The sequence below is a fragment of the Macaca nemestrina genome, chromosome 17 (assembly GCF_043159975.1).
Source record: "Macaca nemestrina isolate mMacNem1 chromosome 17, mMacNem.hap1, whole genome shotgun sequence".
In the NCBI taxonomy this organism is placed as follows: Eukaryota; Metazoa; Chordata; class Mammalia; order Primates; family Cercopithecidae; genus Macaca; species Macaca nemestrina.
In genome coordinates, this window is record NC_092141.1 from 68,225,380 (window position 1) to 68,250,470 (window position 25,091).

At 50.2% G+C, this 25,091-nt stretch overlaps 1 long non-coding RNA gene across 1 annotated transcript in view; it reads right to left on the reverse strand.

Moving 5' to 3' along the window:
• Positions 1-22,893: 22,893 nt before the first annotated feature.
• LOC105468996 (uncharacterized) overlaps positions 22,894-25,091 on the reverse strand; it is a 48,156-nt gene continuing 45,958 nt past the window's right edge. The window contains exons 3-4 of the long non-coding RNA XR_979726.2: positions 23,448-23,611; positions 22,894-23,033 (exon numbers count right to left, since the gene is read on the reverse strand). This is a non-coding gene — a long non-coding RNA (uncharacterized lncRNA). The remainder of the gene's footprint in view (positions 23,034-23,447; positions 23,612-25,091) is intronic.

Sequence of the window (25,091 nt, forward strand, 5' to 3'; positions counted from 1 at the left end):
ACCCTAGATCGCCCTGGACAGCAGTGAAGCTGGGTTTCAAATTCTGGTAGTTCTGGGCTCCAGAGTCCCTGTCTTAACCACTGCCCTGCACTTCCTCTTATTACCTCATAAAATGAGGGGGCTAGTTAAAAATAATCCCCTAGCATTTTTATAGCACTTTTCTCATTCTAAAGCACTGTTCACATTCTGTGCCCTATTTGATCTTCACAACGACCCTAAGGGAAGGCATTATTAGCCCAATTTATGGGACAAGAACTGAGACTTATTAGAAGGGTCATGTGTCCAAGGGCTCACAGCCAACAAAGACAGATTCAGTACTCAAATCCAGGACCATCCATTCCCACTGCCCCTTCTGCTATGCCTCGGATCTCAGACGCCAAATGATACTTTCTGTCCTTTCTTTTTTCTTTTTCTTTTTCTTTTTTGAGACAATGTCTCACTCGGTTGCTCAGGCTGGAGTGCAGTGGCGATCACAGCTCACTGCAACCTCGAACTCCTCGGCTCAAGCAGTCCTTCTGCCTCAATCCTCCAAAGCGCTGGGACCACAGGCCCACACCAGGGCACCCAGCTCATCCTGTGCTTTCTAAGGCTCTTGCAGCTCCAGCATCGTACACTATTCTTTTCTCTCTGCCTTTCTTTAAAGAGGATGCAGTGTTCCCTCAAAGAATCCCCCACCCTGGCTGGGCACGGTGGCTCACACCTGTAATCCCAGCACTTTGAGAGGCCAAGGCAGGCGGATCACCTGAGGTTGGGAGTTTGAGACCAGCCTGACCAACATGGAGAAACCCTGTCTCTACTAAAAATACAAAATTAGCTGGGTGTGGTGGCTCATACCTATAATCCCAGCTACTTGGGAGGCTGAGGCAGGAGAATCGCTTGAACCCAGGAGGCCGAGGTTGTAGTGAGCCGAGATCAAGCCATTGCACTCCAGCCTGGGCAACAAGAGTGAAACTCTGTCTCAAAAAAAAAAAAAAAAAAAAAAAAAAAAAAAAATCCCCCACCCTGTCACCTCCGCCCCAACCCTGCACAGCACATGCTCACAAACGGCAGCAGGGGGTGCTGTAGATGAACACAGAGGCACTGCCAGGCAGGCACCCTGTTGGAGGAATCTCCATGGCATTTGCTGCTGCTGATGATGATGATTATTATTAGACAGGGTCTCACTACGTCGCCCACGCTGGAATGCAGTGGTGCGATCACAGCTCACTGCATCCTCAAACTCCTGGGCTCAGGCGATCCTCCCACCTCAGCCTCCCAAGTAGCTGAGACTACAGACAGGTATGTGCCACCACGCTGGGCTAATTTTTCACTTTTTGTAGAGATGGAGTCTCGCCATGTTGCCGAGGATGGACTCAAACTCCTGACCTCAAGCAATCTGCGTGCCTCAGCCTCCCAAAGTGCTGAGATTACAGGTGTGAGCCACAGTGGATTTTTTTAAGCAAGTACCACTTGTACGTAGTATAAAATTTAAAAGGTACAAATGAATATGCAATGTACCTGCCTCCCAGCTACCCAGTTCCCCTTCCTGGAGCAAGCTGAGAAAGTTTTGTAGTGTTTCATTCTAGAGACAGTTTATTCTTTTATAAGCAAGTATGTATTGTTTTCCATAACAAGTATGTATTGTTAGCATACAAACATGCACACATTATTTTTTGTGCCTCACACAAATGATATCATACTATACACACTATTCTTCCCCTAGCTTTTTAAAAGTAATTTATCTTGCAGATTAGTCCATATCATAATTCATAATATTTAATTGAATGGTTAACTATAATCAATTTTACCAGCCCTGTATTTTCTAATCCTGTACAGTTACAAGCAAAACTGCAATAAATACATTTCTCCCTAGACCGCTTTGCACGTGTGCATTTCTGCAGGGTAAATCCCCAGAAGTGAACCTGCTTGCCTGAAATGGCATGCATTTGTAATATTGATCAATACTGCTAAATCACCTCGCACAGAAGCTACCCATTTACAGTGGAAGTCGGGGGGCACACAAGTCTGTTTCCTACACTCTCACCAACTCAGAATTTTATCGAGCTTTCTGATCTTTGCCTATCCCATAGGTAAAAGATGGTTTCTCACTGCAGTTTTGATTGCATTTCTCTTATGAGTGCTTTCTGATTTCTGAGATTCATTAATACATTCCATAAATAATTAGCAGGTACCTCCAGGCACTGTGTTGGGGTAAACTCCTCCAGCTGTCCCTGGTCCGACTTTCTCTGTCATTTCCTGCCTGCCCTGTACTGTCTTGCCTTGTTGCATCCTTTAGGAAGGCATTTTCATGGCTTGGCCATCCTCAGCAAGTCAAGGAGGGGTGACCTCACTTGACCTCTTGTAGAGGGTTAGGAGTGAGGAGAATGTGGGTTTTTTTGTGTGTCTGTTTGTTTTGTTCTTGTTTTTACTGTTTCTTTGTTTCTCAGTAATAATTTCTGTAACCCAATTAAGCAAAGCTGAGAGATGGGGCACAGGTGTTTTTGTTTGTTTGTTTGTTTTTCTAGAGACAGGGTCTCACTCTGTCACCCAGGTTGGAATGCAGTGCCACAATCATAGCTCATACAACCTCAGTCTCCTGGGCTCAAGCCATCCTCCTACCTTGGCCTCCCAAAGTGTTGGGATTATGGGTGTGAGCCCCTGCACCTGGCCGAGGCACATAGGTCTTGTGGTCAGAGTTACCCCTGAGTCCAAGGGCTTCCCAGACTCACCCAGTCCAGTGGGCCAGTCAGTGCTTCTGTCTTCTCATCCTAACCCCTCTGGGATGTCAGGAGGGTGGACAAAGAGCAGGTATCTGGACACTTGGCTGTGTTCAGCAGATGTTGTTTGCTTCACGACTGGCAAGTTGAAACTTCCTCAGATTAGGTGCCAGCTAAACATAAAATGTGTTTGCTAGCAGTGCTTTTTAGATTAAAGTGAGACCAAGAAAAAGCTAGGGTTCCTGTTCCCTTCTGTGTGGGAAACCTTTGCAGGTTCCTTTGCAGTGCAGAGCACTTCACCTTGACGGGGGGAGTCCTGGCCCACTGTGCAGAGTAACTGCTCGCTCACCTGCCTGCTCCATAAACCTGTGATCAACGTGAGGCTCACACCTTGTTGAGGCCTCCTCAGAATAAGGGCAGAATCAACACCTGGGAATTTTGAATGACTCTCTTCCCGGTTCCAGTTCCCAAGAACGCCAACCTGAAGGAGCCCACATCTTTCTTTGGCAGCTTAACTAATATAATGAGACCTGCAGTTCATCCACGGCCTGCAGTTTTCCTCCTGAAGCGCACTTCTAATCCAGTCACTTGTACAGGTTCCCTGTGGCCTACTAAATGAAGTGCAAATTCCTTAGCTTGGAATTTAAGGGCCTCCATGATATGGCTGTGGTCTACATTCCCAGTCCCTTTTTCCACTACCTCACGCTCCAGACTGACTCACTCAGTGTTTCCCCATGTCCCCGCGTTCCCACCCTGTGCCTTCGCCCAGCCTTCCTTTCTCTGCACAGAACACGTGCCTCTGCTCCCCTGCCATGGCGGATGCCCTCCTGTCTCTCTCTTTTCCCAGCCATGCTTTGTTTAGAAAGTAAGGATAATGACGTTTTCCTTTTTAAGAAAAATATAGGCCGGGCATGGTGGCTCACGCCTGCAATCCCAGCACTGTGGGAGGCTGAGGTGGATGGATCACTTGAGGTCAGGAGTTCGAGACCAGCCTGGCCAACATGGTGAAACACTGTCTCTACCAAAAATACAAAAATTAGCCAGGCATGGTGGCGGACACCTGTAATCCCAGCTACTCAGGAGGCTGAGGCAGGAGAATTGCTTGAACCCAGGAGGCAGAGCTTATAGTGAGCTGAGATTTCGCCACTGCACTCCAGCCTGGGAGACACAGCAAGACTCTGTCTAAAAAAAAAAATGTGTATGCGTGTATATATATATATATATATATATATATGCGTGTATATATATATATATATATATATATATATATATATATATAAATTTCCCATATCCTTCAGGGTCTTTCTCAAAGGTAACTGGCCCACAGCTGCCTGCTCATCCCCCCTCTCAGGGAATGATCTCTTTCCCGGCCTGGCTCCCACTCAGGCTTTGTTTCTCCACCTCTCATGTCTCAAGTCCCCTGTATCTTGCATCCTCATTCCTGCCCCACCCCGGTGAGTGCTGGAGAGCCAAACTGGCGTCCCTCATCTTTGCACTGCCTACCGCTGATCAGTATCAGTCAGTGGTCTGATCTGAGTCACTCTGAAATTGGAGAATCCTCCCCTGCTGCCACCTCCTCTTTTCGCTTTGAGCATGAGAAATGGGGAGAGTTTGGAACCTGTCACTGCAACCGCTGCTGCCACCCCTTCAGGGCCTTCCCTACGAGGGGTGTCCTTTTAACTCAGAGCCTCCCCTCTAAAGTCAGGAGATGAGGTCAGCCCTGAACTCCACCCTATGTCCCACCCCCCAGCCGACACAAACACCACAGAGATCAGTGGGGACCTGTGCTCAAGGCTTGGAACGAAACTTTCCCGTTTCCTCTTTCCCTGAGGTAGGTACCACGGTTACGTGTTGGCTGGAACATTTGTTCACTTTGAGTTCTTGGAATGAATGCAGCCAGAAAAGGGAGCAATGGGAAGCCATCTCTTGCCCTGTGGCCCTGGTCTCTCCTGCATGAGCAGATAGGCATGGTCACCTCTCTGCTAATGGCGGGTGTGGTATTAGGTGGTGATGTGTGCACTGGCAAGGCTGGAGGAAGGCAACCTGGTCCTTCTCCAGGGCTTTCTTCTGGCACCTTCTGCAGAGCAAAGAGTGGGACCTTGGAGTGAGAACACCTGAGTCTTACTTTTTACTCCACCATTCATTCAGTAGCAGATGTCCTTGACCAAGCTCCTTAATTCCTCTCAGCTTAAAAATAAAAAATAGGCCGGGCGCGGTGGCTCAAGCCTGTAATCCCAGCACTTTGGGAGGCCGAGATGGGCGGATCACGAGGTCAGGAGATCGAGAGACGATCCCGGCTAACACGGTGAAACCCCGTCTCTACTAAAAAAATACAAAAAAATAGCCGGGCGAGGTGGCGGGCGCCTGTAGTCCCAGCTACTCGGGAGGCTGAGGCAGGAGAATGGCGTAAACCCGGGAGGCGGAGCTTGCAGTGAGCTGAGATCCGGCCACTGCACTCCAGCCTGGGTGACAGAGCAAGACTCCGTCTCAAAAAAAAAAAAATAAATAAATAAAAAAAAAAATAAAAAATAGTTGTATTTTCTCTACCTTCTACATGCTCTTTTCTGAACATCAAAAGAGAAAATGTATGTGAGAGTGTTATGCAAATTATTATTATTATTATTTTTAGACAGAGCCTTGCTTTGTCTCCCAAGCTGGAGTGCAACATCATGATCTCGGTTACTGCAACCTCCGCCTCCTGGGTTCAAGTGATTCTCCTGCCTCAGCCTCCCAAGTAGCTGGGGCTACAGGCACGCACCACCCCGCCTGGCTAATTTTTTGTATTTTTACTAGAGAGGGGGTTTTACCATATTGGCCAGGCTGGTCTCAAACTCCTGACCTCAGGTGATCCTCCCGCTTCAGCCTCCCAAAGTGTTGGGATTACAGGCGTGAGCCACCGTGTCTGGCCACAAATTATATACATATTTTTGAGATGGAGTCTCACTCTGTTGCCAGGCTGGAGAGCAGTGGTGCGATCTCGGCTTACTGCAACCTCTGCCTCCCGGGTTCACGCCATTCTCCTGCCTCAACTTTCCAAGTAGCTGGGACTACAGGTGCACACCACCATGCCCAGCTAATTTTTGTATTTTTAGTATAGACTGGGTTTCATCATGTTGGCCAGGATGGTCTCGATCTCTTGACCTCGTGATCTGCCCACCTCGGCCTCCCAAAGTGCTGGGATTATAGGTGTGAGCCACCGCTCCCGGCCTGCAAATTATATTTTTAAATGTTATTTATATCCTGCCTTTTGTGGAATGAATTCACAGAGGCTTAAAAAGATAAATAAGATGTAAAGATAGCATAAATTAAAAGTGGGAGTAAATGAAAAAGAAAAAAAGAACAAGGCATAATGAGTCAGAAATGAGGTTAAATGCATGCCTTGTTTGTTGTAGGTAGATTTCAACATTGCTGGTAAACTGTAAAGTGTTTTCTGAATCAGCGGAAGGGGTGACTGCAACCTCTGCCTCCCAGGTTTAAGCGATTCTACTGCCTCAGCCTCCCAAGTAGAAGGGGTGACTTGGGGTGGTGGCATTTCAGGGTATCTGGCATAAAGACTGAAGGCTTATAGCAGGGCTGATAAATTCGGGATAGGCCCTGGATCTCCATGGGCAGGGACTGGTCCCAGCCTCACCCTCTACATAGATGCCACTGCTCTAATCCAAATCAGATCCACTTGAACCTGGAGGCAGCCAGGTCCTGCTACCCATCGTGTATGTCCCCCCCACCCACCACATACACCTAGCACTACTTGCTTCTGGGGAAAGACTTACCCACTTTCCACTCAGGTACTCTTTTAGAAAAGGTTTATTGGTGTGTGTGTGTGTGTGTGTGTGTGTGTGTGTGTGTGTGTGTGTAGTGTGTAGTGTGTATACTATACATACCATAAAGTCCACTTTTTTTTTGAGATGGAGTCTTGCTCTGTCCCCCAGCCTGGAGTGCAGTGGCGCAATCTTGGCTCACTGCAAGCTCCGCCTCCCGGGTTCACACCATTCTCCTGCCTCAGCCTCCCGAGTAGCTGGGACCACAGGTGCCCGCCACCTCGCCCGGCTAATTTTTTTTTTTTTTTGTATTTTTAGTAGAGACGGGGTTTCATCGTGTTAGCCAGGATGGTCTCGATCTCCTGACCTCGTGATCCGCCCGCCTCGGCCTCCCAAAGTGCTGGGATTACAGGCGTGAGCCACCGCGCCCAGGCCCGGACTTGATTCTTAACTCCCTAAGAGTTCTGGGCATAAAAGTTGCCCCATATTTCCAAAATTTTGCACCTCTGACCCATCACTTTAGCTGGGTTCCCCATGAGATTGCCTATGCTGAAAAAATAAATAAATAAATAACTGGATCTGGGGCCGGTGGGAGTGCACAGAAAGCCACCAGTGTGACCTCCACATTTGTGAGCTTGAGGACACCCAATGAGAATCCAGGCTGAGAGAGGCCATGGGCATGACCAGCCAGGGAGCTGTAGCACTTGACAGATAACATTGTTAGACTGTGACTCACTCCCTGCAGTCTGGAAAGCTCAACCTCTCTGCTTGGCCTTCCCAGGAGGGCCACTCAGACCACGCAACCCTCTGAGCTCCAGGTCAGGCAGGCAGAGCCGGGGCCTCTTAATTTCAGAACTAGATTGTTTCCTGCCCCTTCACCCCACATTGAGAATTCCACATGTTAAAAGGTTATATGTTGGGAGCCTGCAGGGAGAAAAAAAAACTTGTCCCCTTTGTGCTTTCCAAGAGAGAAGCAGAAGCCATCGGAGCTCCTGACCCTGTCCAGGACCCTGTCCTCTGCTGACCCACTGTGGGGACCCAAACCCAAGCTCCGGGGTTATTTTCTTCCCTTGCTGAAGGCTGTTCCTCGCCCTTGAGGCACTCACATCCCTCTCTTCTCATTCCCCTCTCCTCCTTCCCTCTCAGGTTTCTCTCCACGATTCTACTGTTTTTATTTTATTTTATTCTCTATGATTTATTTATATATTTATTGAGACACAGTCTCGCTCTGTCTGGAGTACAATGGCGCAATCTCGGCTCACTGCAACCTTCGCCTCCCAGGTTCAAGCAATTCTCCTGCCTCAGCCTCCAAAGTAGCTGGGATTACAGGGATCTGCCACCAAGCCTGGCTAATTTTTTGTATTTTCAGTAGAGACGGGGTTTTGCCATGTTGGCCAGGCTAGTCACAAACTCCTGACCTCAGACTAGTCACGAACACCAGCCTCGGCCTCTCAAAGTGCTGAGATTACAGGCGTGAGCCACCGCCCCCAGACTTTATTTTTATTTTTATTTTGAGACACGGTCTTGCCCTATTGCCCAGGCTGGAGTGGAGTGGTGTGAACACAGCTCACTGTAACCTTGACCTCGTAGGCTCAAGCGATCCTCCCACCTCAGCCTTTCAGATAGCTGGAACTACAGGTACACGCCACGATGCCTGGCTAATTACTTTTTCAGTTTTGTAGAGATGGGGTCTCGCTGTGTTGCCCAGGCTGGTCTCGAACTCCTGAGCTCAAGCAATCCTCCCACCTTGGCCTCCCAAAATGTTGGGATTACAGGCGTGAGCCACGGCACCCAGCATTCTACTGTTTCCCATCAACCACATCAGCCCATCAAATCTTTCACAATACAAGAAGGGTGGGCGGTGGGGGAAGAGTCTTCCTTTTCCATCTTACTCCTTTTTCTTCTTTGGATTCCCTCTATTTTGGATGCCGGTAGAAGTCTGAAACGCAAATAAGGCTGTCCCACTCTGAAGGCACAGGGAGGGGCTGCTGAATTATTACCCTCTAAATTCTAGCATGTCACACAGTTCTGGTCTCCGTGCATTCTTGGAAGATGCAAGGACCTGACCGTAATGTTGTGCGGGGGAGACAGAGTCTGGTCTCTGGGAACCCCCAGTCTGGTGGAGGAACTTAGACTAAAGCAATGGAAGACTGACAGAGCAATATGGTCACAATTGCAAATCCTTCAAAATGCTGGTGCTACAGAGAATGATCAGCATGGTGGCATGACTGTCCAGAAGCAAGTTTTGAACCATTCTGAATCATGGAATTCCCAGGATCCTTTATTAAAAAAAAAAAAAAATGTATACAGACAGGGTTTTGCTATGTTGTCCAGGCTGGCCTTGATCTCCTGGTCTCAAGCGATCCTTCTGCCTTGGCTTCTCAAGGTGCTGGGATTACAGGCATGAGCCCCTGCACCTGGCCACCCACCCAGATTTCTTGAAACAGTAGTTTCTCTTCTGTGGGATTAGCCAAGGGCATCTGGAGAAGCAATGAGAACTACCTCCTTTGAGGGGAGAGCGGCCACTTGCACACAGGCTGGGATACCATCTTATAGCTAGTAATGACGTTGGTGTGGTCATTTTTCCCAGCTACACAAACGCAAGTCACTTACCACTCACAACCACCCTGTAGGGCGTGTGGCTATGATCACCCCCACTTTCTAAGTGAGGTTCTGAGAAATGAAATCACTGGCAGCTGGCTCACTGATTTGGGACGAAGCCCAGGTCTTCCGAACATAAGTCTAGTGGTTATTCTGCTATGCTGCTTGGTCACCCATAAGGCTGGTGTCTAGAGTCATTACTGATTCTCCAATCCCCACTATCTGCCCCATCCTTGACCCATGCAAGTGCCCTGTTCAGTGTTTTGAGGGAAGGCGGAAAGACTCATGCTCAGGACTCAGGCTTCCCAGGCTCCTCATGCTGTTCCTAGACTTGGTTTGACACCTCTCTTCCCCTGTCCTGCCTACACCTCCCACCCACACCCTTCTAGCCCCAGCTGACTTAGAGGCAGGGAGAGGGAGGCAAGGCCAGAAGGCTTTTGTTTTTCAACGATGGAGAGATGGCTGAAATCCCGGCATCTCCCGCCGAAGACAGAGGCAGCTCTGGATTTCCTGTTGCTCTCAACACGGGCCAGATAATTGGAGACAGATTTTGGACTTGGGTTGGGAGGTGAAGTTTGAAACACAGTCCTCGGGCCTCCTGTGAGTCCGTGTGTGTGCGTACACACTGCTTAGTTGGGGGTTTCTTTTTTATTATGTATATGTGTGTCTGAATGTGTGTGTGTGCAGATTCTTGTGTTGGAGACAGTGTGTGTATTGTGTCTAGTGTGTGCATGTATGTTTGTGTGGTACCTGCGCTCCTTGTATATCTTTAGTGTTTAAGACTCCGCGTGTATATGTACGTGTGACAAAGTATGTAAGTGTGTGTCTGGGGCTCTGTGAGTGGCTCCCTTGTTTTGCTTAATTTTTTTTCCTTTGTGAGATTCAGTCTGGCTTGGAGAGTCCCCACCAGTCCTTTCAGGATCTTATTACTCACAACTTGGTGATTAAATGTAATACAATAATTAAGATTTTATTTTTTTTTAAAGGCAGGAAGGCAGATGGCCTTCCGGGAGATAACATGAGGGGTAGAAAGCAGCCAGAGTGCCTTGAGAGCAGACGGCGAAGAGTGAAGGGGACCTGCAGGGCAGAGGGGCTCTTTTAGGAGATACAGACAAGGCCCCAGTTTTCCCCCGTCTCTCTGATGTAAAAAGGCAACACGCACTTCCACAGCAGTTCAGCTGCCTCTACCCTTGAAGGTTGGGCAGGGGAGGGGCTCCTATTGCCTTTCTGCCCGAATCTCGACCCTGGAAGGAGAATCAAGCCCCCTTCTTCTAAAGGCCTCCATGCACATTCACTAATGTGAATTTTGCTACAAATGACATGCAGACCAGTTACGAGGTATTCATCATAACAACAACCACAGCTAGCCATGGTGTACCTGCTGCACGTCAGACTCCCAGCTGGGCACTAGACATGTGTTTTTGTATCTCTGTGTGTGTGTGTGTGTGTGTGTGTGTGTGCGCGTGCATGTGTAAAATCACTCATAAGCTGGTTATTACCTTTTTGCAGAGGAAACTGAGACTTATGATAGATGAGTAAGGACTTCAACCCTTCATGATTCCCCGCAAGTGATGGTTCATTTGTTCATCCATCAAACATGTATTGAATACATTTATTTATTTATTTATTTATTTATTTATTTAGAGACAGGGTCTGGCTCTGTTACCCAGGCTGGCGTACAGTGACATGATCTCAACTCACTGCAAACTCCACCTCCCAGGCTCAAACGATTCTCCCACCTCAGCCTCCTGAATAGCTGAGACTACATGCATGCGCCACTATGCTTGGCTAATTTTTTTTTTTTTTTTTTTTTTTTTGTAGAGACAGGGTTTTGCCATGTTGCTCAGTCTGGTCTCAAACTCCTGAGCTCAAGCAATGGACTGCCTCGGCCTCCCAAAGTGCTGGAATTACAGGTGTGAGCCACTGTGCCCGGCCCCCGTGTATTGAATACCTATCTGCTCAGGCACTATGCTAGATATGAGGGACGGAGAGATGAACAAGACATAGTTCCTGCCCTCACAGATTCCACTCTCTAAGGAGGGATTGATGGTGTACACCTGCAGTCCCAGCTACTCGGGAAGCTGAGGTGGGAGGATCATTTGAGCCTGGGAGGTCGAGGCTGCAGTAAGCCATGATCGCACCCACTCCAGCCTGGGTGACAGGGTGAAAGAGCGAGAGAGAGCGAGAGAGAGCGAGAGAGAGAGAGAGAGAGAGAGAGGAAAAAGAGAGACAGAGGACACAGGGAGGGAGGGAAGAAGGGAGGAAAGGAGGAAGGGAGGAAAGGAGGAAAGGAGGAAGGAAGGAAGGAAGGAAGGAAGGAAGGAAGGAAGGAAGGAAGGAAGGAAGGGGAAGGGAAGGGAAGGAGGGAAGGGAAGGAGGGAAGGAAAGAGGTTGAAGTTCTTCTCCCTCTTTAGTCAGGGCAGACCATTCCCAGTGCCAGTGCAGTGGTGGCTGTTATGGGGCTGAGGACTTTTTGGACTGGGGCAAGATTTACTCCCCAGATTAGCTGTTCCTCATAAAGAAATTTCCAGTGAGGACTGGATGGGGAGGAGAAGACATGGCATAAGTGGAGGGGGATAGATTTGTGTTCTGGGGGCTTGAGGGCTGAGGGGAGGAGAGGACACAGCAGTGGCCTGCTTGCCCACTCATCTGCTTTGTAGCCTGGCATTGGCTGGGAGGACACGGTGTCCTCAGATGGTCCAGTCCCCCTGGCAGGAGGAAGAATCACGACAGGGAACTGCCCATGCCCTTGCCTCTCCAGACGGGTCTCTGAGAGCCCAGGGTGGTGGGTTGGGGAGGGTGGGGTGGGGGTAGCGCCCCCCTCTTCTTCTGACTCAGTTCCCCAGGGCAGCTGCTACCTCTGCAGCCTTCCTGGCCTAAATCGCTTCCAGCTTGTTTAGTCGAAACCCTTGGCCCCAACATCAAAGCCCCTTTGGAGTTTCTGGAGGTTGCTGTTCTTATATGGTGTTTATTTCAGAGACGGTTCTGTTGTCACTGGCTGCATGGGGTGGGGCAGGAGGGGCTTCGGAGGCCCTCAGGTTTCAGAGACACCAGGTTAGGAGGGTAGGGGGACAATTTCCACAGCAACTGCCCCCACGACACTGTCTCCCCGCTGCCTCTACCTGAGGCATAGGTGCACAGAAAGGGAGGTTGCCTTCTTCCCTGCCCAAGGCCCCAGAGAGGAGCTTCTATTCCCTTCAAATGTATGCCAGACATTTTAGTCTGCGCTCCCAGGGGTCAAGGCCATGCCACCCCCGGCCCTCCCATCCCAGCCCTCATCTTAGAACCTATGAGCTCACTCCAAGCAAACAGCTCTCCATCTCCACGCATCAGCTTAGCCCTCCATGCCTGGGCCGGGTCCCAGCTCCTTCACCTGCATGCCCCGCCTTCAAAAAGGCCTTTTCTCCCTCTTCTTTTACTCTGATTAGCTGGATGCCTACTCGGGCTATTGGAATTTCCATTTGGCTCTGGAATCTGCACCTTTTTGCCTCTGAATTTGCATGTTCCAGCAGGTCCCCTCCTTCCTGCAGCTTGTTCCTCAGTGCCTAGCACAGGGGAGAGCACAGAGAAGAGGAGCTGCTCTGTTCGGGTTGAGGTGGATAGGCTGACAGCGAGGGGGAGCGGCTCATGGCTTGGGTGGAGGCAGAGCTCCTGGGAGTCTCCCCAGGAAAAACTGCAGTAGATGAAGAAGCCACCTCTAGGTCTCAGCCATTGTCTAGAACAAGAACAAACGAAGGAAAGAGACACAGGAAAAGAAGGAGGGAGAGAGAGCGAGGAAGGGATGAGGATGTGTATGTGTAACAGGCCCAGGTTACAACCTGGCTTACAAAAAGCTTACAACCATGATCTACAGGGACAGACTCCTTCCGGACTGACTGTTCACTTTCCTGAGCATTCCTAGGAGACAGAGGGGGTCTCCGGACTCCCCTCAACCTTTCTACCCTCCCCAACCACCTCATCTGCCTCTGATTTTTACTCCTATCATCTTCCTGGGCTATGCCCTTCTTTCCCCCTTAACTACCTATTTGCTTTCTCAATGTCCCCAGACAAAGGGAACTTCTAGTGAACCAGTGGCCACCTTTTTTTTTTTTGAGATAAAATCTCACCCTGTTGCCCAGGCTGGAGTGCAATGGTGGATCTCGGCTCACTGCAACCTGCACCTTCTGGGTTCAAGTGATTCTCTTGCTTCAGCTTCCTGAGTAGCTGGGATTACAGGCAACTGCCACCACACCTGGCTAATTTTTGTATTTTTAGTAGCAACAGGATTTCACCATGCTGGCCAGGCTGGTCTCAAACTCCCGACCTCAGGCGATCTGCCTGCCTCGGCCTCTCAAAGTGCTGGGATTACAGGTGTGAGCCACCACGCCGGGCCCAGTGGCCACCTTTTAACCTCCCCCATTGGATAATACTTTAGAGTTGCTTGTTAAAAATAGGAGCCCAGCTAGGAGAGATGGAGTTAAGACAAGGAGTAGACTCAGCTATTGTCCCTGCCGTGGGACAATGAGAAAGGCTCTGAGCCTGAGCCTCCCACACTTTTGCACACACTGAGACCCAAGAGGTCGGCCTTTAAAGGGAGCTCCCATCTAGGAACCTGGCCAGACAAGGTTGAGCGCCCTGTTGTGTGGACTCTTCCATGGGGGAGCCTCACTGGGGGCCCCCTGCAAGATGTGGGAGTTCAGAATCCCTGAACATAGGGCCCCTGTCTTCAAGCCAGTATCTTTAATGCCCTAAGGAGCTGACCTCCTGATTAGGCGGAAATGCAGTTTTGAGCCACCCTCTCGCAGGGTGGCCCCTTGGCTCAGTTGTACAGCAGGTGCCTCTCTCTGCAGCCCAATTCCTCACTCTATGCCCACCCCACCTTAGCAGACTGCTCATTAGTTAGTAATGTTACTATGGCTGCAGCTGGTGATTAAAACCATTGGTTGGACTGAGGGTTAACGATCAACATCCCTGGCATGGTTGCTAATCCCTTGGAAATATGTTTGTAATAATCACAGGGGAGGAGGTCAGGGTGGGTGGTCCTGGGAGCTGGGATCCAGTTGTCTCCTGTTGGATCCCGCAGTCCTCCGTTCCTGTGGTTTCTCCTGGGCAAGCACTCTGGGGTGTGTTGGGGCTGGGCAACCACTTGGGGAGACCGGCCAATGCCTCAGCAGACTGAGGTGGTGCCTGGTGCACAGCTGCCTCTGCTAGCAGGACAGGGACAGGGTTGTGCCAAGTGTGAGGCTGGGGTGGTTAACTGAAGTGCCCAGGGTCAGGAGGCTTTAGCTACACGGAGGGATAATTCTGAGCCCCGTACTTCTCACTCCTCTGCCAAATGCCCAGGGAGGAAGTGTGGATTCCAAGGGTCTGTTCAAGGCTTCCCCATTCTCTCTTCTTCTTCTTCTTCTTTTTTTTTTTTTTTTTTGTGTGTGTGTGTGTGTGTGTGTGTGTGAGAGTGAGACAGAGTTGCACTCTTGTTGCCCAGGTTGGAGTGCAATGGCGTGATCTTGGCTCACTGCAACCTCCGCCTGCCGGGTTCAAGTGATTCTCCTACCTCAGCCTCCCGAGTAGCTGGGATTACAGGCATGCGCCACCACGCCTGGCTAATTTTGTATTTTTTGTAGAGATGGGGTTTCTCCATGTTGGTCAGGCTGGTCTTGAACTCCTGAGCTCAGGTGATCTGCCGGCCTCAGCCTCCCAAAGTGTTGGGATTACAAGCGTGAGCCACCACACCTGGCGCCTCATTCTCTCTTCTTAGAAGAGCCTCAAGTTGGAAGATGCCCATTTCCACTGCCTTAAGTTCCTCCCCTCGCCCTCCACTCCTGACTGTCCCATTCAATCATTTAATTTATATCATGCCTCTAGTAATATATAATTAAAATTGATATATTAATAATAAAATTCCACTAAGGAATGTGTGACAACTCACCTGCCAAATCGAATTTTAAAAATAAATAAATAATATGATAGACTTTCACCTGGAACCACGGAGAATGTCAAAGAGAAGAAAAGGAAGGTTCTGACTGTGCCAGAAATCCTTACGAAAAGGAATTTCTCAAGCTGAAGATCAAGTGCCTGAGAAAAACATTTGCCCAGAAGACACTTCAAAAGGCAAGGAGAGGGCCCTGCATAGTGGCTCACGCCTGCAATCCCAGCAGTTTGGGAGGCTAAGGCAAGTGGATCACAAAGTTAAGAGTTCAAGACCAGCTTGCCAACATGGTGAAACCCTTTCTCTACTAAGAATACGAAAATTAGCCAGGCATGGTGGCATGTGCCTGTAATCCCAGCTACTCAGGAGGCTGAGGCAGGAGAATGGTTTGATCCCAGGAGGCGGAGGTTACAGTAAACTAAGATCACAACACTGCATTCCAGCCTGGGCAACAGAGCAAGACCCCATTGCGAAAAAAAAAAAATCCAAAAGGCAAGGAAGGGTTGGGTACAGTGGCTCATGCCTGTAATCCCAGCACTTTGGGAGGCCAAGGTGGGCAGATCACCTAAGGTTAGGAGTTCAAGACCAGCCTGGCCAACAAAGTGAAACCCCATCTCTACTAAAAATAAAAAATTAGATGGGTGTGGTGGTGCGTGCCTATAATCCCAGCTACTCAGGAGGCTGAGGCAGGAGAATCGCTTGAACTTGAGAATCACTTGAGATCACACCACTGCACTCCAGCCTGAGTAACAGAGTGAGACTCCATCTCAAGAGAAGAAGCAGAAGAAAGAGGAGGAGGAGGAGGAGGAGGAGGAGGAGGAGGAGGAGGAGGGAAGGAAGGAAGGAAGGAAGGAAGGAAGGAAGGAAGGAAGGAAGGAAGGAAGGAAGGAAGGGGGGGAGGAGGAGGAGGAGGAGGAGGAGGAGAAGGAGAAGGGGAAGGGGAAGGAGAAGGAGAAGGAGAAGGAGAAGGAGAAGGAGAAGGAGAAGGAGAAGGAGAAGGAGAAGGAGAAGGAGAAGATTGCCATGACAGATAACACTTTACTGCTTGATTTATTGGTAAATGTGGCATCACCTGCATGAAGGATCTGAGTCATGAGATGTATATTGTTAAAAAACAAAAACAAAAATGCTTCAAAGAAGCAAATAACTTCCCAGGGCTATTCAAATTATCTTCCCAACAAGGTGGAATGAAGAAGACGACCACCCATTTTGTAGACAGTAGAGATACTAGTAACAGGGAAGACCAGATTAACAGGCTCATTAGAAGGATGAACTGGGCAGGGGTCCACCACGATCATTTTTGTAATTCAGTCGGCTAATAAACAGTTACTGCTTTCCAATTGAAATATATATATGTATGTATACACATATATGGCACATAATACATGTAAGTTGTATATTAATACATTATGAGTTATGATGCAATCATGGTTAACATTTTATGGACTTCCTACTTTGCCAGACCTTTTCTATACCTTACTTCTTGTGTTCACAACACCCTGCCAAGCAGGGCTTATTGTCCCATTTTATTCGGTTTTATTTCATTTCATTTCACTTTTTGAGATGGGGTCTCACTCTGTCACCTAGGCTGGAGTGTATTATCCCATTTTATATATGAGAAGTCTGAGACTCAGAGACGTTAACTTGCTCAATCACACAGCTAATAGGAGGCAAAGCCAGCAGCAACCCTAGGTCTCAGGCTAACTTCAAACCCATTCTTTTCCAAGCTTGACACCGTAGGGAACATGAAGAATAAAAGAACACATAGTCAGTGCTATCAAAACATGGATCACCCAGCAGCCTGGACATGGCGCACACATGCTAATAGTTAAATAACAACACAGCATTGGGTTTGGGGGGCTGTTACCAGGCAGTGCGGGCGATTGCTCAGGGAGTGGGACTGGCAGTAAATGTCACAGGCTTGGAGGAAGAAGGCCACCAAGGCCAGCAGGGATCACTGATAACCGCACAGAAGAAGGGGACTTAAAGGCTGAGCTGGGTTGGCAGTGGTGGGAAGAGCAGGAGCAGAGGTTCACGGTGCCCACGGCAGTGAACCCATCAAATTGGCTCACTCCATCCTGACAACTTTGGTCCCCCACTCCCCAACCCTGTAAACGGGCCTGCCTTTAACATTTGAGGACTTGGGGCAACAGTACACATAAGAGGCCTCAAACAAAATTTCTAAATATTCAAAACGTATAAATCAAGCAAACAAACTGTTAAGTAAAAATGTATTCTATCCTCTTACCTTGACAGACAAATATCCTTTCATAACGACTGCAGTTTTGCACTGGAACATGGAGGTGCTGCCTCCACCCTCTGGCCTACCCCGACTTTCCTCTGCTGTGCCCCGAGGGGACACTTCATCAGCCCTGTGGGCAAACTCCTCTCACCCCTGTAAGACAGGCATCCCCCCAGACCACCCCTCAGCCAAGAGCATGCACACTTGCAGCTTGGCCTGCCCTCGGGAGGATGGACCGGGCAAAGGCTTCCTCAGGCCTTGGAAATAGGCTGAGGTCACTTGGATGGGGAATTCTGGGGACCAGGAGAGGGCCAGGACTGGGGTGAGTCCATTGAGGCCCTCACCCAGGTGCAAAATTGAAGGTGTACACACATACAACAAAACTCAGTAATAAAGATAGGTGATTTTTTTTTTCTTTTGAGAAAGGGTCTCACTCTGTCACCCAGGCTGGAGTGCAGTGGCGCAATCTCAGTTCACTGCAGCCTCTAGCTCCTAGGATCAAGCGATCCTCCCACTTCAACTCCTTCCTTGGTGGGACTACAGACATGTGCCGCCACACCTGGCTAATTTCTCTAGTTTTTGGGGTAGAGATGGGGTTTCACCATGTTGCCCAAGCTAATCTCAAACTCCTGGGCTCAAGCAATCTGCCCGCCTTAGCCTCCCAAAGTGCTGGGATTATAGGGGTGAGCCACTGCACCCAGCAGATAAAGATGATATTTTAATGCAATATTTTTAAAATCAAAATTAATGTAAAAATCCGTAATAAACAAAATATCCAATTTTTAAATAAAGACAGGATCAGTATTACTGATTTTATTTATTTATTTATTTATGCCTCAGGTTCCAATGAGATCTTACACAGCCCCGGGCCAGGAACCCAGAGCATGTGTAGAAGGGAGGGCGAAGTGGGCTGTGCAGGCTCTGGGTGTGCATATCCCCGGGAATCTTTGTTCTGTGGAGCTGGGAGCAACCGGAAGCTCCCAGAGCAGGCTGCAGAACAGGGACCCCTCTTGCCTGGAGCCTCAGTGTGGTATTACAGTAACTGAGAGCTCCGTGAGGGCTTCAGCATCTAGCAGAGTCTCTAGCACTTAGTAGGCCCTCAGTGAGAAATTCTTGAATACATAAATGAATAATACTAACTTTTCCAAAATCACCATCGCAGTCGTATTCATTACAAGGGTTACTAGGACAGCTGCCCTCAGCACAGCACGCTGGCTGGGGACTGAGTCAGGGCATGAGTGGGGGCTGGCGAGAGTGGAGGCAGGGAACCTGCCAAGACTTAGAGGAGACTGGACTAGGATCTTGGAACGGGTGATATGGAGGTCAGGGGTCTCAGTGACTCAACAGAGCAGAGTTTAGAAGGCAGGAGGAGGGGGGAGGGGAGGCAGGATTATGGTGAGGGATGGAAGGGGAGGGCAGAGCTGGCTTAGGGAGGACCAAGGGACAGGCCCGGGAGTGAGCAGGAGTGGAAGCAGGGAAGGGAGTGGTAGACCCCTGCAGGAAAAGCCTAGGGCTCTGGAAGGAGTGAGGGGTGTGGGGGGCGTTTCTACTCAGTGAACAGAGGCCTGGAGAATCAAAGGCTCCGAGTGGGCTCCCAGAAGCCCGGACCAGGTCAGTTCATCAAGGAAGGTTCTCGGCAGCCCCCTCCCCATCCTCTCGGGTTACACACCGGTGTTCCCTATTTCAGGCCCTCGCACTTGCTGATGGCCAAGCCTCTCCTCCCCCTTCCTGCCCCCACTTTCCCCAGGGAGGGACAAACACACTTGATATATGAAGTGTTTCCACCTAGACGCTTGGGAATCCCACAAAGGCTTCAGTGTGTGACAGCCCCTCCCCCTTCCTCCCCCAGCCCCTTCCTCTCCTCCTTCTGTCTGGGAGTCTGGGAATGCCTCCTTTTCCTGGGGGTGTCATAGAGAAGGGGGGACATGCAGTGGGTGGGGATGTTCCTAGGCCTTTTAAGCCCAAGATCGGGCGGGCGAATGTGGTGAGCGTTGGGGGTGCAGGGTGACGATCGCTGGCTTCTCTGGCTTCCCAGAGGCTGAAGGGGCTGTGTTTCTATGACTGCCTCTCTGCCCACCCTGCCCACCTCCCTCCTTGCTGCTGATGCCTCATCCACTGGCCCAGGGGAGTGTTGCACACCCTGCTTTTCTCCACATAGGAACCCAAAGGAGAGAGAAAACCAAATTGTCAAATGCTCCCTGTGTGCTAGACATCGTGCTAGGCATTGTGCTAGGCCATTTTACAAAAATCATCTCAGCTCCTTCCTGGAAAGCTTGTGAAACAGGCATTTTTACAGCTGAAGACACAGCAAGGCGAGTATGGCACACTGATCACGACCATGGACTTGGATGGTAGACAGACCCAGGACCAAATCCCAACTCTTGGCCTCATCAGCTCCATGAATAGGGCAAGTTTCTTTATGTCTCCTCCCACAAGCCTCAGTTTTCCCCATCCCTAAAGGAAGGATATACGGCCCTCCGCAGAGTTGTTAGAAGTATTAAATAAGATGGGTGTGGTGTCTCACACTTGTAATCCCAGCACTTTGGGAGGCCAAGACGGGCAGATCACTTGAACCCAGGGGCTCAAGACCAGTCTGAGCAACACAGGGAGACCTCCTCTCTATAAAATATTTACAAATTAACCGGGCATGGTGGTGCATGCCTATTGTCCCAGCAATGTGGGAGGCTGAGGTGGGAGGATCACTTGAGCCTGGGAGGTCAAGGCTACAAAGAGCCGTGATCATACCACTGCACTCCAGCCTGAGTGACAGAGCAAGACCCTATCTAAAATAAAATAAAATAAAATAAATGATATTGGCCAGGCGTGGTGGCTCATACCTGTAATCCCAGCATTTTGGGAGGCCAAGGCGGGCAGATCACTTGAGGCCAGGAGTTCGAGACCATTCTGGACAACATAGCAGGACGCCATCTCTACCAAAAATACAAAAGTTAGCTGGGCATGGTGGTACATGCCTGTAGTCCCAGCTACTTGGGAGGCTGAAGTGGGAGAATTGCTTGAACCCAGGAGGCAATGGTTGCAGTGAGCTGAGATCGCACCAGTGCACTCCAACGTGGGTGACAGAGCAAGACTTTGTCTCAAAAATAAATAAATAAATAAGACATTGTTCATGAAATACCTGGCAACTAGCACTGGCAGGTGCTGAGATTATAATTGTCGCCACAGTCCCATCCCCATCCCTGGGTGCTCTCTGCCAAGGTCTGTCTCAGAAGGCAGGAGCCCTGTGGCGTAGGCTTGCCCATGGAAAGTGGGGTTGAGTGGGGTTGGGCAGAGCACCTGCAGGGGAGAATGCCAGTCCCAGGAGCGCTCAATGGAAGCACAGTGATGAAGGTGATGGTATACTTGACTCCAAGAGCCTGAAGTCAGGGGGCGCAGGGGACACAGACATCCTACCTCCCACCCACAAGCAGGGGAGGATCCCTAATATCGCAGTGGGTGGTGGCTCTGGCCCAGGGCTCCTCCTCTGACTCAGGGAGAAGCTGCAGCTGGCCTTAGGCCACACCAGCCACTTACACGGCCCTCACACCACCTGTGTACATCACTCTAACTCCTCTCGCTGCCAGCAGTGCAGTGAAGAGGGGAAACGGGCACATGTGGGTGTTGGGAATAACGAATGAGCAAGTTCGTGTTGAGCCTGCAAGCGCAGGCACCCAGCACCCATGTGGGAGTACACGTTGGGTGTATGTGCCTTACATTTTATTTCTACATGTGAGGGTGCATGTGTGCGTACATGCCTGTGGCCGCTCAACTCCCGGACTCACCCCGGGGTCTCCGGGTGCATGTGTTTGCCATGTGCCAGGATGTCTGCATGTGTCCACGTGTGTGAGTGCTTGTCAAACAAACTCCCTGGAGCTGCGGCTCTGCAGGAAGGGCCAGACGGCAGTCTGAGGCACTTTTCATGTGTCAGGAAAACCAGGCTCCCCTTTCAGGAAGCCTGCCCAAGGAAAATAAACTGGCCCAGCTCCTGGGGCAGAGGGGGAGGGTGCAGGGGGTGGGGAAAGAGAGAAGGTGGCGGAGACTGGTGGCGGGGGTCATGAAGCAAGGCCACCAAATGATGCCCCTTTGACCCCACTCCATCCACCCTCCTGGAGACCCTCTTCCCTCAGCTTTGTCCTAAGGGGGCTTTGTCCTCTTTCTCTTCTTCAGGCTCTGTTTTCTCCTCTCCATCTCTCTTCTGTCTCCATGATTTCTTCTCTGCTTTCTTTTTCATCTGCCCTTCTCCCTCCATGTTTCTCTCTCTTCCCAACTCCCATTACTTTGTAGCTGGCAGCCTGCCAGTCACCTGTCTCCTTTCTCATCTACACTGCAGAAGCCAAAGCTGTGGTCTACCTACGAGAACAGGTGGTCAGAAAATCCTGAAGGCCATGGTACAGGTTTTATTAACTTTTATCCTTTGACGCCAGGTTGGCTGCAAGTCCCTGGCTATTACCTCCAACATGGAGGTGATCTTTTATTCACCAATTGGCTAACTGGTGGCATCCTTTATCTTATGTTGATTAAGCACCTGGTTTGTACCAGGCACTATGGTTGGCTCTAGAGCTACCGTGGTGGGCAATAAGCCGGAGAAATGAATGGGCTCTGCCTCACAGAACTTTCAGACTGATGGGGAGTCAGAAATTAGTCAAAGTCACACACAAATGTAAAATTAAAGTAACTTAAGGGCTGCAGACAAAGGGGTACATACCTGTGGTCAGAGCCTCTAATGAGGGAATTAACGTGGTCAGGAGGGTGGGAAAGGGTTCCTAAGGAAGTGATAGTCTAGGTTGGAGGGAAAAGCAAGAGTTAATCAACCCAAGGAGTGGAGGGGGTGAGTGTGAATGAAGCAGCCTGTAGTAGGCAGAGGGAACAGCAAGTGAAGAGGCCCTGAGGCCGGAGGAACAAAGTCCATTTGTGTAATTGAAATAAGGCCTGGAAGAGAGGGGGATCTGGATGAGGCTGGAACAGTAGCCTGGGCTACGTTAAGGGTCATCACCATGGAAATCATCTTGGTTAAAAAGCCAATATGTTTTATAAGTGTGATCTATTTTATAATTTTTGGTTTTAGAGATGGTCACTGTCGCCCAGGCTGAAGTGCAGCCTTAACCTCCTGGGCTCAAGCAATCCTCCTGCCTCAGTCTTCTTAATAGCTGGGACTATAGGCATGCTCCACCGTGCTTAGACGATTGTTTTAAATTTTTGGTAAAGATGGGGTCTTGCTGTGTTACCCAGTCTTGTCTTGAACTCCTGGCCAAAAGCAGTCCTCCCACCTCAGCCTCCCAAAGCACTGGGATTACAAGTGTGAGCCACTGCACCCAGCCCTACAATTTTTAGAAGTTAAGAAAGTCTAACTTATCTTTTTTTTTTGAGACTATGTTTTTGTTGCCTAGGCTGGAGTGCAGTGGTGCAACTGTGGCTCACTGCAGCCTTGCTCTTCCCGGCTGCAGTGATGCTCCCACCTCAGCCTTCTGAGTAGCTGGGACTACAGGCGTGCACCACCGCCCCTGGCTAAATTTTCTATTTTTTGTAGAGATGAGGTTTTGCCATGTTGCCCAGGCTGGTCTCCAATTCCTGGCCTCAAGTGATCCTCCTGTCTCAGCCTCCCAAAGTGCTGGGATTAGAGGCATGAGCCACCGTGCCCGGCCAGAAAGTATAAATTAGTCAAGAAGTTTTGAATAATTTTATGTTGTTTTCACCACAACACCCTCCACACATATTTGGAGAACAATAGGGCACAAACCTGGGCAAGAGTGGAAAATATTAAAACATGGTCCCATAGGATGCTTGGTCCACTTGTGAATTCCCAGGATCTGTGCAGATTGAGGGCCATTGTGCTGGAGAAGAGAGGAAAGGAGGGAATAGAGCATCACCCCAGTGTGTTGCGGGGGCCTGGGTCAGACAGAAGAAACCATGCTGAGCCCAGTTCTATACCTCCCCTCTCAGACTCCCACACAGGGTCCCTCCCACCGCAGGGTCTGACCCTGGCCCTCTGCCATGCCTACCGTGTGCTTAGCCCCTAACAGCTGGGGTGGCTTGTGCTTAGGGAGGGGAGAGGGATGAGACAGCCGAGCAGGGAGGGGAAAAAGAAGCATTCAAGTGCTACTCAAAGTGAGGCATGTGCGCCAGCACCAGCAGCATCGCCTGGGAACTCACTGGGAATTCCAGTTCTTAGCCCCCGCCCTAGACCTACTGATCCAAAAATCTGTGAAGTGAGGCCAGCCTTCTGCCCCGTGTCTTCACCAGCATACCAAGTGATACTCAGGCGCTGCTGACGTTGAAGGACTCATACTGGAGAGGGCAAAATGTTGGAAGTGCTCGTTGAATCAGCGACAATAGGAGTTGAGTCCTCCATCCAGCTGTCATCTGTTGCCACCTCCTTTATGTCACCCAAGCCATTTTCATGGAAGCCTTTCTGTTGGAAAAGCGCAGAGATGGACCTGACCTGGCTCTCTTAGGCCAGCCCCTCTTGATTCTCTCTCCAGTCTCTGTCTAGCCTCTTGTTCTGGTTGGGTGGAGAGTACCCCCCTCATTCTGGTCCATGAGTGTGGGGATGGGAGAGGGGAAGCATCTCAGGAGGGGTGTCAGGCTAGGCTTCCTGCAGACCCAGCTGTCCCTTCCAATCCACATCCCACCCCCCACCCAACTCCCTCACAACAAGCACACCCAACAGCTGCAGGAACCACCCTGGCCCAATGCTGGCCCCAATGTCCCCAAGCTCAGGGGAAGTGGAGTTCAACCTGTTCTTCCATGACTGCCCCTCCCAAGCCTCCCAAAGGGACCCAGACCCACCACAGCCTGAACCAAGACATCTCCTGAACCCTTTTCTCCCTCCCCTCAAATATCCCCTTCTGGAGGGTATTGGGAAAAGCTGCCAAAAGTCAGGTCCTCACCCCAGAACCTCCAGCCTGAGCCCCAAACCCAGCTCCTCAGGTCACAGCCACTCCCACTGAACACCACCCCTCGCTGTGGGTGGGATCCCATCGCCACACACGCCAGGCAGCTGCCTGGACCACCTGCCCCAGGAGAGACCAAATGGAAGGCCAAGAGGAAGGGCAGTGGTGGGGAGGCTCTGGGGGAGAGGAAGCGGGGGCGAAAGGGCTGGGGCCAGGAAGTCTAGGATGTGAGAGCTGGAAGGGATCTGAGGGATCAGCTCATGACTTTTACAAGCTCAGAGAGGTTGTGTCTTGCTCAGTGTCACACAGCAAATTGGTGTCAGAGCCCAGCACAAACCTGATCTCCCAGGTCAATGCTGTTTCCACAGACCTCGTCCAGAGGGGAAGGGTAGCCAGGGGTAACTGTGTAATGAAAAGCTGCAGCCTACGCTACTGCAGCCCACAGCATCACACAAGATCTTCCTCCAGGGAGCTGTCCCTAGTGGACGCCTCATTTCTTCTCCCCTATCACTCCTTCCACTACTCACAACTGCCTAGAACTTGATCCATTAGTTCATCTCACATTCACTCCATCTTTTTTTTTGTTTGTTTGAGACAGAGTTTAGCTCTTGTTGCCCAGGCTGGAGGGCAATGGCGTGATCTCGGCTCACTGCAACCTCCACCTCCCGGGTTCAAGTGATTCTCCTGCCTCAGCCTCCCAAGTAGCTGAGATTACAGGCATGCGCCACCACACCCAGCTAATTTTTTTGTATTACTAGTAGAGATGCGTTTTCACCATGTTGGCCACGCTAGTCTTGAACTCCTGACCTCAGGTGATCCACCCACCTTGGCCTCCCAAAGTGCTGGGATTATAAGTGTGAGCCACCGTGCCCGGCCCACTTCATCTTTAAAACTCTCTGTGTCGAAGGAGAGAGGGAGAGGAAGAGAGGAAGAGAGAGAGGGAGGGAGAGAGAGAAAAAAGAGAGAGAGTGCGCGCGCGCGTGTGTGTGTGTGTGTGTG